This window comes from Macrobrachium rosenbergii, chromosome 13, assembly GCF_040412425.1.
Source record: "Macrobrachium rosenbergii isolate ZJJX-2024 chromosome 13, ASM4041242v1, whole genome shotgun sequence".
In the NCBI taxonomy this organism is placed as follows: Eukaryota; Metazoa; Arthropoda; class Malacostraca; order Decapoda; family Palaemonidae; genus Macrobrachium; species Macrobrachium rosenbergii.
The window spans coordinates 19,384,689-19,396,974 of NC_089753.1; the positions used below are offsets into that span (position 1 = coordinate 19,384,689).

The 12,286-nt window shown below is 39.2% G+C and overlaps 1 pseudogene; it reads right to left on the bottom strand.

Annotated features, from left to right (window-relative positions):
* LOC136844951 (sodium-dependent neutral amino acid transporter B(0)AT3-like) overlaps positions 1-12,286 on the bottom strand; it is a 110,197-nt pseudogene that overhangs the window by 20,617 nt on the left and 77,294 nt on the right.

Here is a 12,286-nt window from a genome sequence, read left to right on the forward strand (position 1 = left end):
CCTCCTGTTAAGCCTTTAAAACCATACTATCAATTTTCCTTTCAGCACTGAATGACCTCATAGGTTCCAGTGCTTGGCCTCTGGCCTAAGTCCTACTGTATATTCTATTCTATAAGCAATAGCCCGTGCTGACACAAAGCCAGCTCAGTTAAAAACAACAACAACATTCTCAAGATAAGGGAGACACTGACATATCATTTACTCCAAGACAAAGAGAATATAAAGTGTAGGAACCTCACTTTCCGTTTTGCTGTAGATTTTGAGGTTATCGGCCTCTTTGGGCAAAATTTCAGTGTATAAAAACGTATAAAAACGAAAAAGAGAGAGAGAGAGAGAGAGAGAGAGAGAGAGAGAGAGAGAGAGAGAGAGAGGGATGGTCATCATTCTCTTGCGATGGAGAAGGAAAAAGAGAAATTAAAATAATTCCGATGTCCTTTGGTGAGAGTGAACAGAGACGTGTGTTATGCCTTTGTGGGGGAGAGAGAGAGAGAAGAGAAAGTAGACGTGTTCATCATGTTCTTGATCAATAATATGAGTGGGGAGAGACAGTCTTTATATATTTTAAAAGATAGAGAGATTAGGAAGTACATGATATGTTTACCCCACCCACGGGAAGACAGAGAGAGAGAGAGAGAGAGAGAGAGAGAGAGAGAGAGAGAGAGAGAGAAATACATGGTCGCTAATAGCGGAACACGGTCGCATTCGTGTCGCAACCAACATAACTCGGCCCTGTTCCCCACACCACACTCTTGTCTTGGCGTCTTTCCCCTGCGGGGCACACCGTCTCTAAGCTTTAAAAGCCAAGTCGTTAAAATTCCGCCAGTCACGTCGGCTTCACCGATCCTGCAAAATCGTCCCCCAACTCCCCATAAAAAAAAGCCGATGGCATTGATGCACAGCCCAAGGTACAGCCGACGACGGCTTGACGGCCGATGGAGGAGTAAGTGCATCTGAATCGGAAATCAATATCAGTGATGTAAGTCGCGATAATTGACGTTACTTATCGTTGGTAAGGAGACTCTCTTTATAGTTTTGTTCGGCGGTATGTCCGGCTACAGAAATTCTATTTCCGAATGCAAAGGCCGATGGGACGGGCAACCAAATAACCTTCTCGAGTCGAGAACCGAGGAAAGCAAGAAAGGGGAGCGGTAAGGAAGAAGGGAGAGGACATAAAGGTTATAAAAGTTAACGAAAATAGGCTGAAGGAAAATACAAAAGTTTTGCAGATATGACTGTGAGTGATGAAGGCGAAGAATCAGAGAGACGTACTGACGTTAAAGCTTTTGGTTATTTGTAGGTAAGGCAGTAATGAGAAGAGTTGAAAAAAGCACCGCACCTAAAGAGAACGCGATAGCAGTCCATTGTATGTATATAACCAGACTATATTAAAGCATTTGCCGCTATATTCAGCAAACATTTTGTACTAAATTCAAACGTATTTTATCAGACAACCCACTTTATCAGTCTTACCTTCAAGAAAAAACGGATAATTTTTATTTTACATTCAAATAGCAGTTTTATTTGCGTGCCCAATAAATAAAGAAAAACACACCAATTTGTAAAACAGTGAAAAGAATTATTATTATTATTATTATTATTATTATTATTATTGTTATGTGTGTTATTATTATTATTATTATTATTATTATTATTCGGAAGGTGGACCCTATTCATATGAAACTAGCCCACGGGGGCCATTGACTTTCAATTCTTCAAGATAACAAAGAATAAGGTGTTAATTCAAAAGATGTAACAGAAGTGTAATTGCAGCAGTTAACATGCATTTGTCGGGAGCAATATAATTAAATAGAACAAATCCACTTCACAAGTAAAACAACCAAGAACAAACAAAGTCACCTTCTGCAGCTCGTCCTGGATATCACAAACAGGCAGGGAGATGTTTCGCTTCTCGAGCACCTCCGGCAGGTCGGCCCAGGTGCCCCCAGACTCCTCCAGCAGAGCCGCCGCTGTGATGTTCCTCTCGATCAGACACCTGTCGTGGGTCTCGTGGGCTTTGAATCCTGCAGAGAGAGAGAGGGAGAGATAGAGAGAGGAGGAGTGTGGGGGAAAAGGCTTCAAGGTATCCTCTTCTTCAGGAACTCGCTGGATTTGTCAAATCAGGTTGGATTTATCAGATGAGAGAGTTTGATACAGGGTTTTATATACTGTATACCTGTATGTGTGTGTATTATTTATATATATATACATATATATATATATATATATATATATATATATATATATATGTATACCTATATATATTATATATATTATTTATATATATATATATATATATATTATATATATATATATATATATATATATATATATATATATATATATATATATATATATATATATATATATATATAATGCATTTGGCAAAAGATAATGAAAGAACTTTTAGATTAAATACAAATGTAAAAAGGATATTATTGGGGTTGCTCATTTTTTTAACCATTTATGTGTTTATTGTGAATGAAATTTTAATCTGTCAGTGATAAGGTTTTCCAGATTAAAATTACTCTGCTGAATGTTACACGTATTTGAATTTTGAAATATTCTATCTAACGCTGTTTTTTTTATTTATTCACCATCTAGTACACTAAGTGCCACATTAGCTGCACTGAATCTGATAGAGTAGAGTCTGTATGTTGTTTTTTCTTCTTTCTAAGTCATTAGGTGTCCTATATAGGATTTGTGGTACTTTAGTTATTAAGTGGTATATTGTAAATAGATGGTTTGAGCATAAGGAGAGATTTAGAACTGGAATGTTTAGGCTTTTTATAACTTAACATTGAGATAGTTAACTATTAAAAAAAAAAAAACTAGAACATTTAAGATAGGTAAATCCACGTTGGGGGTTCGCGCCGTCCGTGCACGTCATGTGGTGCACTGTAGGCATTACTTAAGGTTCTTTGCAGCCGTCCCTTAGGCCCCTAGCTGCAACCCCTTTCGTTCCTTTTGCTTTACCCCCGTTCAATTCTCTCTTTTCCATCGTACTTTCCACCGTTTCCTAACAATTGATCCATAATGAAGCCTTTTTACTGTCAATTTCCTTTTCAGCGCTGAATGGCCTCATAGGTCCCAGTGCTTGGCCTTTGGCCTAAATTTCGTGTTCCATTTTATGAAAAGGGTAAATTAACTTTGGCCTCGGTTTAAGCTGTGAAGCTTGTAGATTGATGCAAAATACTGAGATTTGCTTAAGAAATAAAGAAAAAATGAGAGAGAGAGAGAGAGAGAGAGAGAGAGAGAGAGAGAGAGAGAGAGAGAGAGAGAGAGAGAGAGAGAGAGAGAGGGTCATCAGGTATTAATGCAAGTATATGGGAGATTTATGGACACCACGTCAGATTAAGGTGTGCAGTACCAGGCAATATTATATTAACAAAACGTTCCGTATAAATATTCGCCCCGTAGGGGGTGTAGTGCCGTCAGTGTACCTCACGGGGTGCACTGTAGTCGTTACTTAAGGTTCTTTGCAGCGTCCCTTCGGCCCCTAGCTGCGACCCCTTTCATGCCTTCTGCTATGCCTTCATTCATATTGTCGTTCTTCCATTTTACTTCCCAGCCCCTCCTAACAATTGTTCCAACATTATTTTCGGCGGTGAGTGACCTCATCGGTCTCAGCGCTTAGCCTTTGACCTAAATTTTATATTCCAATATAAATATTCGCCTATTCTGGCGATTAAGGTGAACCCATGGGATGCCTGTAGCTTGAGTATATATAAAAAAATTAATTACAAGATAAGCGACATTCTGACACCTAATGAGTTCAATTGGATCAACAAATAACGTAGGGGGAATTTATAAACTGAATCATAATGGATCTATTTTATTTCCAAGATAAGCGAAACACTCTTACTGGAACCTGAGTCAGTAACGATTTTACGTCAAAACTGACTCTGCTTTTATCATCGAGGTTTAAGAATTTATTTTTTCTATTTTTCCAATAAACCGAGAGGCGTCTTTAGGGTAAAATGAGCACACTATACCCGTTGCTTTTGATAAATGACTTATAGGCAGTCACCGAGAATGCTTTAACGCTCCAGAATTTTTAAGCTGAAATTGATCGGCCTCGTGGGTATACCCTCTTTGTGAATCTATTTCACACATATACATATATATATATATATATATATATATATATATATTATATATATATATATATATATATATATATATATATATATATATATATATCTTTATCTTTTATGAAGGCATTTGTAATATTAAAATATTAGACTGTGAAAACTCTCAACAAGTGCTCTTGAAAATTTATAAAGAGATTAAAAAAGTTAAAATGAATGAAATAAAATTTCTCTTATCAGGCAAAACTACAGTTAAGAAAAAGTAGATCGAATGGAACGAATTGCAATCAGAAAAGAAAATTGTTCGAAATGAAGAGAAAAGGGGGCATGGGGGAGGCGGTTCCGAAAGAAAAAAGGTTAGAGGAGTATGTGGGAGAAAAACAATTAAAATGTATTTTTTACGAAAACACCAAAGGACCGGGGCTAAATATTGACTTTTTCTAGCACGAGTGAGTAAATGAACACCGGTCTGAAGCAGAGTAAGTGTCAGGAAAAAGTAACAGAAAGGGAATACAGATCGAGTAAATTGGTAGGCAGGGGAAGGAGAATAATTGAGAGAGAGAGAGAGAGAGAGAGAGAGAGAGAGAGAGAGAGCAGCAGCAGCAAATCAATAAAAGTGATTCTGATTGTAAATGCCATAAGGCTTCTTCTCGGAAGGGCTCGTTCTCCTACGCACAAATAACTACTGTCCAATGGAGCTTTGCGAAGAGTAGGTGTCTTATTTTCGTACTCTCGTCATCCCCCGTAGGGGGGCTAGTGCCGTCAGTGCACCTCACGCGGTGCACTGTAGGCATTACTTAAGGATCTTTGTCTTTGCAGCATTCCTTCGGTCCCTAGCTGCAACCCCTTTCATTCCTTTTACTATACCTCCGTTCATTGTGTCTTTCTTCATCTTACTTTCCACCCTCTCCTAACAGTTGTTTCACAGTGAAACTGCGAGATTTTGCGCCTGTTACACCTTTCAAACATTTTTACTGTCAGTTTCCCTTCCGGCGCTGAATGACCTAATCATAGGTCCCAGCGTTTGGCCTTTGCCTAAATTCTATATTCCAATGCCAGTTCCTACTCTCATCATCATTATCACCATAAAAGTTGTGACGTTATGTCATAGTCTCTCTGTCTGAACTCATATCACCACCGTCTATCCCTTTTTTTCACATTTTCATGGGCCTTCTCGTCCGGTTTCTTTCACATTTTTGGTTTTCTGACCAGCTGTTCCTCTCATCCTCGGATTACATGTTAAAACCATCTCAATCTTTGATACATACGTTTGTTGAAATTTTTGCATAGGGGATTTCATCCTTGATTCAGACTCAGTTTTGTTTCGTGAGGAATACGTGCGCGCGCGCGCACGTTTGTGTGTATGTGTGTGTATAAGTAAACCAAATCTTCATATGAAGTTGATGCTGAGAAAATTTTAGGAGATGCCAGAAGACGTGAATATGTGTTTGTGGACTTTAAGAATAAACTGAGATATCTTGATAGGCAATACAGTATAAGTTGCAGTGAATTTGGACATAATTGGTAACTGATTATTGATCTCTTAAAGAATTGTTTAGAACTTAATGAATAATATAAAAATGTATAGAACTCAGAGAAGAATTGAATACATGCTTAACGTATTTGATTAATGTTGTAGGGGATATTTAGAATCAAGTGAAGAGTACAAGAAATATTTAGAATAAGAGTAATGTTTGGAAAAAGTGGAGAATGTAACGTAGGTTAAAAGCCAGTTTAAAAAAATGTGAGGAAAGTGTAGAATATAAGGAATGCTGAGAACTCACCTAGTATGGAAAAGACGACAACAGCAGCCAGCAACGAAGTGAAGCAGTTGGTGAGGGAAACCATCACGGCGTCCCTCAAGCAGTTGTTGTTGACCGGGTTGTAGGATCCAAAAGCTATCAGCCCGCCGAATGCCAGGCCGAGGGAGAAGAAGATCTGGGTTCCTGCCTCCAGCCACACGACCGGGTCCTCCAGCTTCTCCCACTGCAAGTGCATAGAAGAAGAGTTGCTTATTAGATCTTTCAACTAAACGGCTTTTCTGATCACTTGGGGTTCGGCAGCCCAGGTGGGTTTGGGCAGCCATGACCGTCTTAGTCTCCTCACTTTAAAATAATTACTGAAAGATGGTTTATTCTAACAGGTACCATGATATTCTGGCTATATTATTTCATATATTCGCATGAAATATATGAAAAGTTTGACCTTTTTGAACAAAAGGTCTAAAAGCTTCGTGATTTCTGTTTTGGACAGCATGACTACGTAGGTGTGAGAAAGGCAGCCCCATCCCATAACTCAGTCCTAAGAAACTTGTATCAGACCTTAGTTGTCTAATGAGTCCCATTGAATTACTCGAAACCATCAGTGACTGAATGAATAATGAATGAATTAAGTCTCAAAATAAATTAATGTTTTGACACTTTATTCTTACCCTAGGGGTGAAGAGATGCCCGATGCCGTCAGCCATGCCCCTGAGGGTGACGCCCCTGCAGAAGAACACCAGAAGCACCAGGTAAGGGAACACAGCCGTTACGTAAACAACCTGTTGGAGAGAAACAACGTTTAGCAAAGTAGTTAAGATAAAGAAGGATTACAAAAAATGCACTAATTTTTAGATAAGTGCATGGTCAATGAATTTAGCATAAAGGATAAAGGACTATGCAGTAAACCCTGATAGTAGTATATCAGCTTAATTTAACAACAGTAATAACAGTTATCACAATCCATAAGTAATTAGGCTGTTTTTGTATTTCAATCTAGATAGTAATTAAGCGTTGTTTCATGTGATTCAGTCGTCAGGAAACCACAGGACTTCAACTCTTGAACCTAACAGTATTTAACAACAATGACATCATCATGACTCCAAGAATAATCAAGCGACGGTCCCCCACCTGCAAACGGCAATGGACACCAACCTTGCCGGACGCCACGATCCCCTTCATGATGCACACGTAGATGAGGACCCAGGCGACGGCCATGCAGCCAGCGATCTTCCAGTTGAAGTCTCCCGGGTCGCTGATGTTGGTGGTGATCTCGAGCGTGTCTCTGTACCAGAAGTACTGCGTGGGCCCCGCCTTTTCGCATTCGTGGGTCAGATTCGTCTCGTTTACAACGACCCCGATGGCGTGGGGACAGTCAGACCACGGCAGAGGGGACTGGAAGCTCTGGAAGGTAGGCGCGAGTCATTATTGTTATTCTGTAAGTAGGATCATTGGATTTTCTTGTCATTTGGGATTGTTACACGGTCATGAAATTCCGGAGGAAACTTACTGAATATTCTGGAGGAATTTTCTATTCTGACAGTTAATCAATTTTCTATTCATAAGGAATTGGAAGCTTATGAATAGGTTCTTGTTTATTTAGAAATAGAGGCTGATATAGGTACGCAAGAAACAGCAATTTTTCTTCCCAGTGGAAGTAATTAACATTCTAGAAGTTTTGTAGCAAGAGAATCTTTAAGGCAGGGTGGATATTGACGATTATTTTAACATCTGTTGAATTAATTAAATTGTCAGATGTATTTGAAACTGGAATGAAGGGATCCTTTGACAGTTCTCTAAATGGTTAACAAAGGAAAACACAAAGTCGATTGATCGAGTCACTTAGAGTAACGACATGCAAAGACGACACGAAAAATTCACATGTGGCATATACATTCAGTCTTTCTCATAGCGCATTAAACGGTCGTCAGGTTTTAATAAAAATTTTATTACATCTTTTGGATAAGGAATCTTAGAAAAAATACATAATGTATTTCGTACTTATTGTAAGATTCCTTCTAAGATTCCTTATCCAAAGGATGAAATAACATTTCTACTAAAGCCAGATGAGGATTAATGCATTATGAGGAAGATTGAATGTATAGAATTTTTTATTAAAAGGAAACAGTGAGCTAAAAATCACGGCATTTCCGCCCCAAAAAATCCAAAGCAAACGAGACCACCCACCTGAAACAGGTAATAGAGGCACCAGGCGATGACGGTGTTGTAGTAGAGAGCCACCACGAAAGACACAACGGCCGAAGCGACCCCCACGCCCCCTAGATTAGGCGACACCTGGTGCCACGCCCCCAGGGACCCCTTGCGGATTCTCTGGCCGACGGCCAGTTCCAGGTAGAAGAGCGGAAGGCCCAGGAAGGTCAGCATCACGAAGTATGGGATCAGGAAAGCTCCTGCAGGAGAAAGGAGTAATTGGCGTCGTTAAAGTCTTCGTCATGTATATGTGAAGGATGATGGGACGGGTGACTCAATTCTCTAATCTTGCCCAGACCTGATGAAGGCAAGGAGATAAATGTTGGGACTTTACTACGAAGTGAAAAGGGCAGTAGAGGATAATGAAGCCACCGAACCGCTAATCCAAGGACCGTCGATATCAAGTGGCCTGACGGGTGTTTCGAGACCGAGTGATACATAATCAATGAAATAAGTAAGAAACATGAACAGTATTAATAGAATTACAGCAACAGTAACCGCAGAAATAACGTCAGAAAATTATTGGTTTTGAATACAGTCGTTCATGGATAAAGTATTCGTCAATATTCTCTTCATGAATTTTTTATGCGCATATTATATAGTTGTGGTATAACTTTAAATAACTGGCGCATAGGTGGAAATGATACATTTGGGTATATATATAATATATATATATAATGTATAATTATATATATATATATATATATATATATATATATATATATATATATATATATATATATATATATATATATATATATATATATATATATATATATATATATACAGAATATATTCCTTATCACGAGGTGGTTTCGGAGAGAAAATAATACAACAATCAGTGCCACATTCTTACTTTAACGGATTAATGGTGGAACTGTGCAGTAAATATTAAACAACATGAACAGCTTCATACACCTACCCAAAGTGTTTATCAGTAATGCATTGGGTCCCCCGCACATTGTGCCACTCACCCCGTTCTTGCATGCATTCTTGCGCTTCTGAGTTGTATACCCTTGTCACCAACCTTTTATTTTTAATTATTTTATGGCTTAGATCCACCCTTTCACTTATGCTAACCATATTGCCACTTCTATGTATGTACATATTTCTCACATATCAATCCTTGTAACCCCATATATACTATGCAAGCAGTATCCTCAAACCTTTTTTCATCGATTTTCCTTTAAGATCCACACTTCACTCGGATAAAGGAAAGCTGGCTCAACAGTCCCATCACATAATCCCACCATGGCTTCTTTAGCAATTCAAGTCTCTTCCCAATCTTTTGCACACTCCCTGCTACCGTTCTTGAGTCACCTCTTCTTTAACTCGTCTCTCCTCTCATTCTATTATCAACTGTTATAATTGCTCCCAAATTCTCTATGAACAACCAACTGCTCCCATTCTTCCACCAATGAACAACCGTCTTCCTGTTTTCCATTTATACCCAGAACCTCCCTCTAGCTCACGTTCACCCATCTCTTCCTTCAGACTATTTTGCTAGTACCTATAGTTTCTCTTCACTATTCCCAATCAGTACTGTATCACTCACAAACACTTCTTTACGACTCGTCCCAATATTCTGCATTTATAGCCACTGTATTCCCCTGTGTGTGTGTGTGTATATATAATATATATATATATATATATATATATAGAAAGAGAGAGAATAATATGTTTATATATATATGTATATGTATATCTATGTATGTATATATACACATATATATATATGTATGTATGTATTTATGCATGCCAGAATACCTGGAATAAAGAGGATGATTTGAAATTCCATTAACGAAGCCGGTGATTAGAGCTGCCATTTAATAGTTAGTCGGTTGGAAGTTTTCGAAATAGAACAGTGAATAATTCAGCCTCATCATCAGAATTGCTGATATTTTACGCCCGATGGATGTCAGTGTGGAATTCGTTTGGTAATTTCATTATTTAATTTAAATGCCTAGTGAATGAAGGACTCTCTCTCTCTCTCTCTCTCTCTCTCTCTCTCAATGTGATGCATACATTTTTATGATGGAGGTGAAGACGGTTTTAGAATATTTAGGCGGGAGAGTGACTGGTTTTGTGTAAAATGAGTCCAAGACAATTATTTGTTTTGTCTGAGTAGCTCTGTAAATTCTTTGTCGATGGAGTGATGCGGGAGGTCAGAGAAAGGAGAAAAAAGGACAGTAGATGTAGTGTAGAATGCCTGATGTTTGTAGGTGAATACGATACTGACTGGGGATAGTGACGAGAAACTGCGGAAGCTAGGGAAAGAGGTTGAAATTGATTGCGGGAGGATGGAGTTGAGAGAAAAATTTGAGTGACAGTAACGTTATGAGAGGAGCATGGTTGTGCAGTAGACTGGAGGGGGAGGGGAGGGGGAGTGGGAGGGAGGCGAGACTTGGAGTGTCTGGGGAAGCTAAGGTTGCAATTGCAATGTATGAAGAGATTGTTGAGCCTACTGTCCCAAATGAAAACGAGTGTTTGTAGGGAGAGCGAATGAAGGGGAAATGTTTAAGGCTTATGAGTTGAATTGTTTGTATAATCTCGATAAGAAAAGAAATATAGAGAAATGCAAGGATACCTACAAGTGGTCTGACATTCTGTCTGTGTCTGTCTTTGTCTTTTGTCTGTGTGCGTCTGTATGTAGTATGTGGATGTGTTTCAGTTTCGTTACTATTTCACACATGACATTTTGCACTCAAATGTTAGTCATCAGTGGCCTTTAATTTCGAGTTCACTTCACTTTGAGAATAAATTAGATTCAGAGTGAATTTTTTATCATCTGTGCTTCTGTCTCGGCAATGTTTCGAACATATTCTTCCCAGATTTGTTACAGAGGAAACGGGGACTTATCCACAAAGTTTGGTAACTAAATGGATAAGTCCCTGTCACCCCTGCGTCAACCTCAAAAGGAATAGGTTCGAATCCCGGCGGATGTAGATGCACTTATCATATATAATTCCCTTTGGGTGAATGAGGTTCCCAAAATAAAGTCATTCTTATGTTAAGTGTATTTTTGGCTTACTATTTGTGACTATGTATGTATAAGGTTATTTGTGGCCTAATATTTGCGACTGTGTATGGATGTATGTATGTACGTACGTATGTAAGTGAAAAAGAAAGATTGAAGGATATATCCTGTATACTCACCTCCGCCATTCTTCTGGGCCAAGTAAGGGAAGCGCCAGACGTTGCCAAGTCCCACGGCGTATCCTACGGTTGCCAGCAGGAATTGCAGCTTGCTGTCCCAGGACTCTCTCTCCTCCCCTCCTTCCAGAGGTCCTGCGGCTCCTCCTCCAGCCCCGGCACCCACCTCCAACGTCGTTTCTTGTAAGGGTTCCTGTTGAGGGAAAGGTACATTCATGTCGAGTCAAGTGGATGTGATAATGGAACTGAGAGAGAGAGAGAGAGAGAGTGAGAGTCCTCACTTCTACCTTAAGACAGAATTAGGGAGCGAGTTGAGTCTCGAGTAATTAGGAGCGAGTTGAGTTTAGAGTAATTAGGAGCGAGAAAGAGAGAGAGGGACAGCAAAAATTCATTCTTTTGACGTCGATCCATCTCATGATTAACAACCAACATCCGCTTGATCTTGCCAAAGGAGATTCCCCAATCCTGTTTCAATTAAACCAATCCTCCTTTATAAGCCAATGTCAGTCTTGCTGGGAGGTCAGTATTATTTGGAGATGTCTGATACAACGTAGATCGACTCACAACAACGGCCAACTAAGGAGAAATACTCGGCAATTGCTAAGAGATAGAGCATACTGGTCCGCTGGCATGGTCGCATGTGTCGTGACATGCCGCTCAGATGTCGCGAGTTCGCGCCTCCCCCAGGGCGATGAAAAACTCAATGGCGCTATGTCATGATCAGTTGCTGCCGCAGTGTGGAGTCTGCCGTGGCCCCTTTGGTGTGTTTGTTCCATGTGGATAGGTTTCATCTACTGGGTAATAGTGAGGTGTTCACTGTTTAATTCGAGGCTTAAATTCGTGTAATGTACCGTTAATCACTGCCTGAAGCGTTTTTTATTTTTAATTTTCGCAGTTGTTATGTGTGTATTTTTATAATTATCTTATGTTTTTGCGTCTTTACCTTATAATATACTTACATTTTTATCTATTAATTTGTTAATTCATTTTTTCTTTATTAATAAGTAAGATCTCTCCCCTCTGCATTTTCCTTAACCTTCTGTTACTTCTTTCGAATGAGCACCATATTCTTTG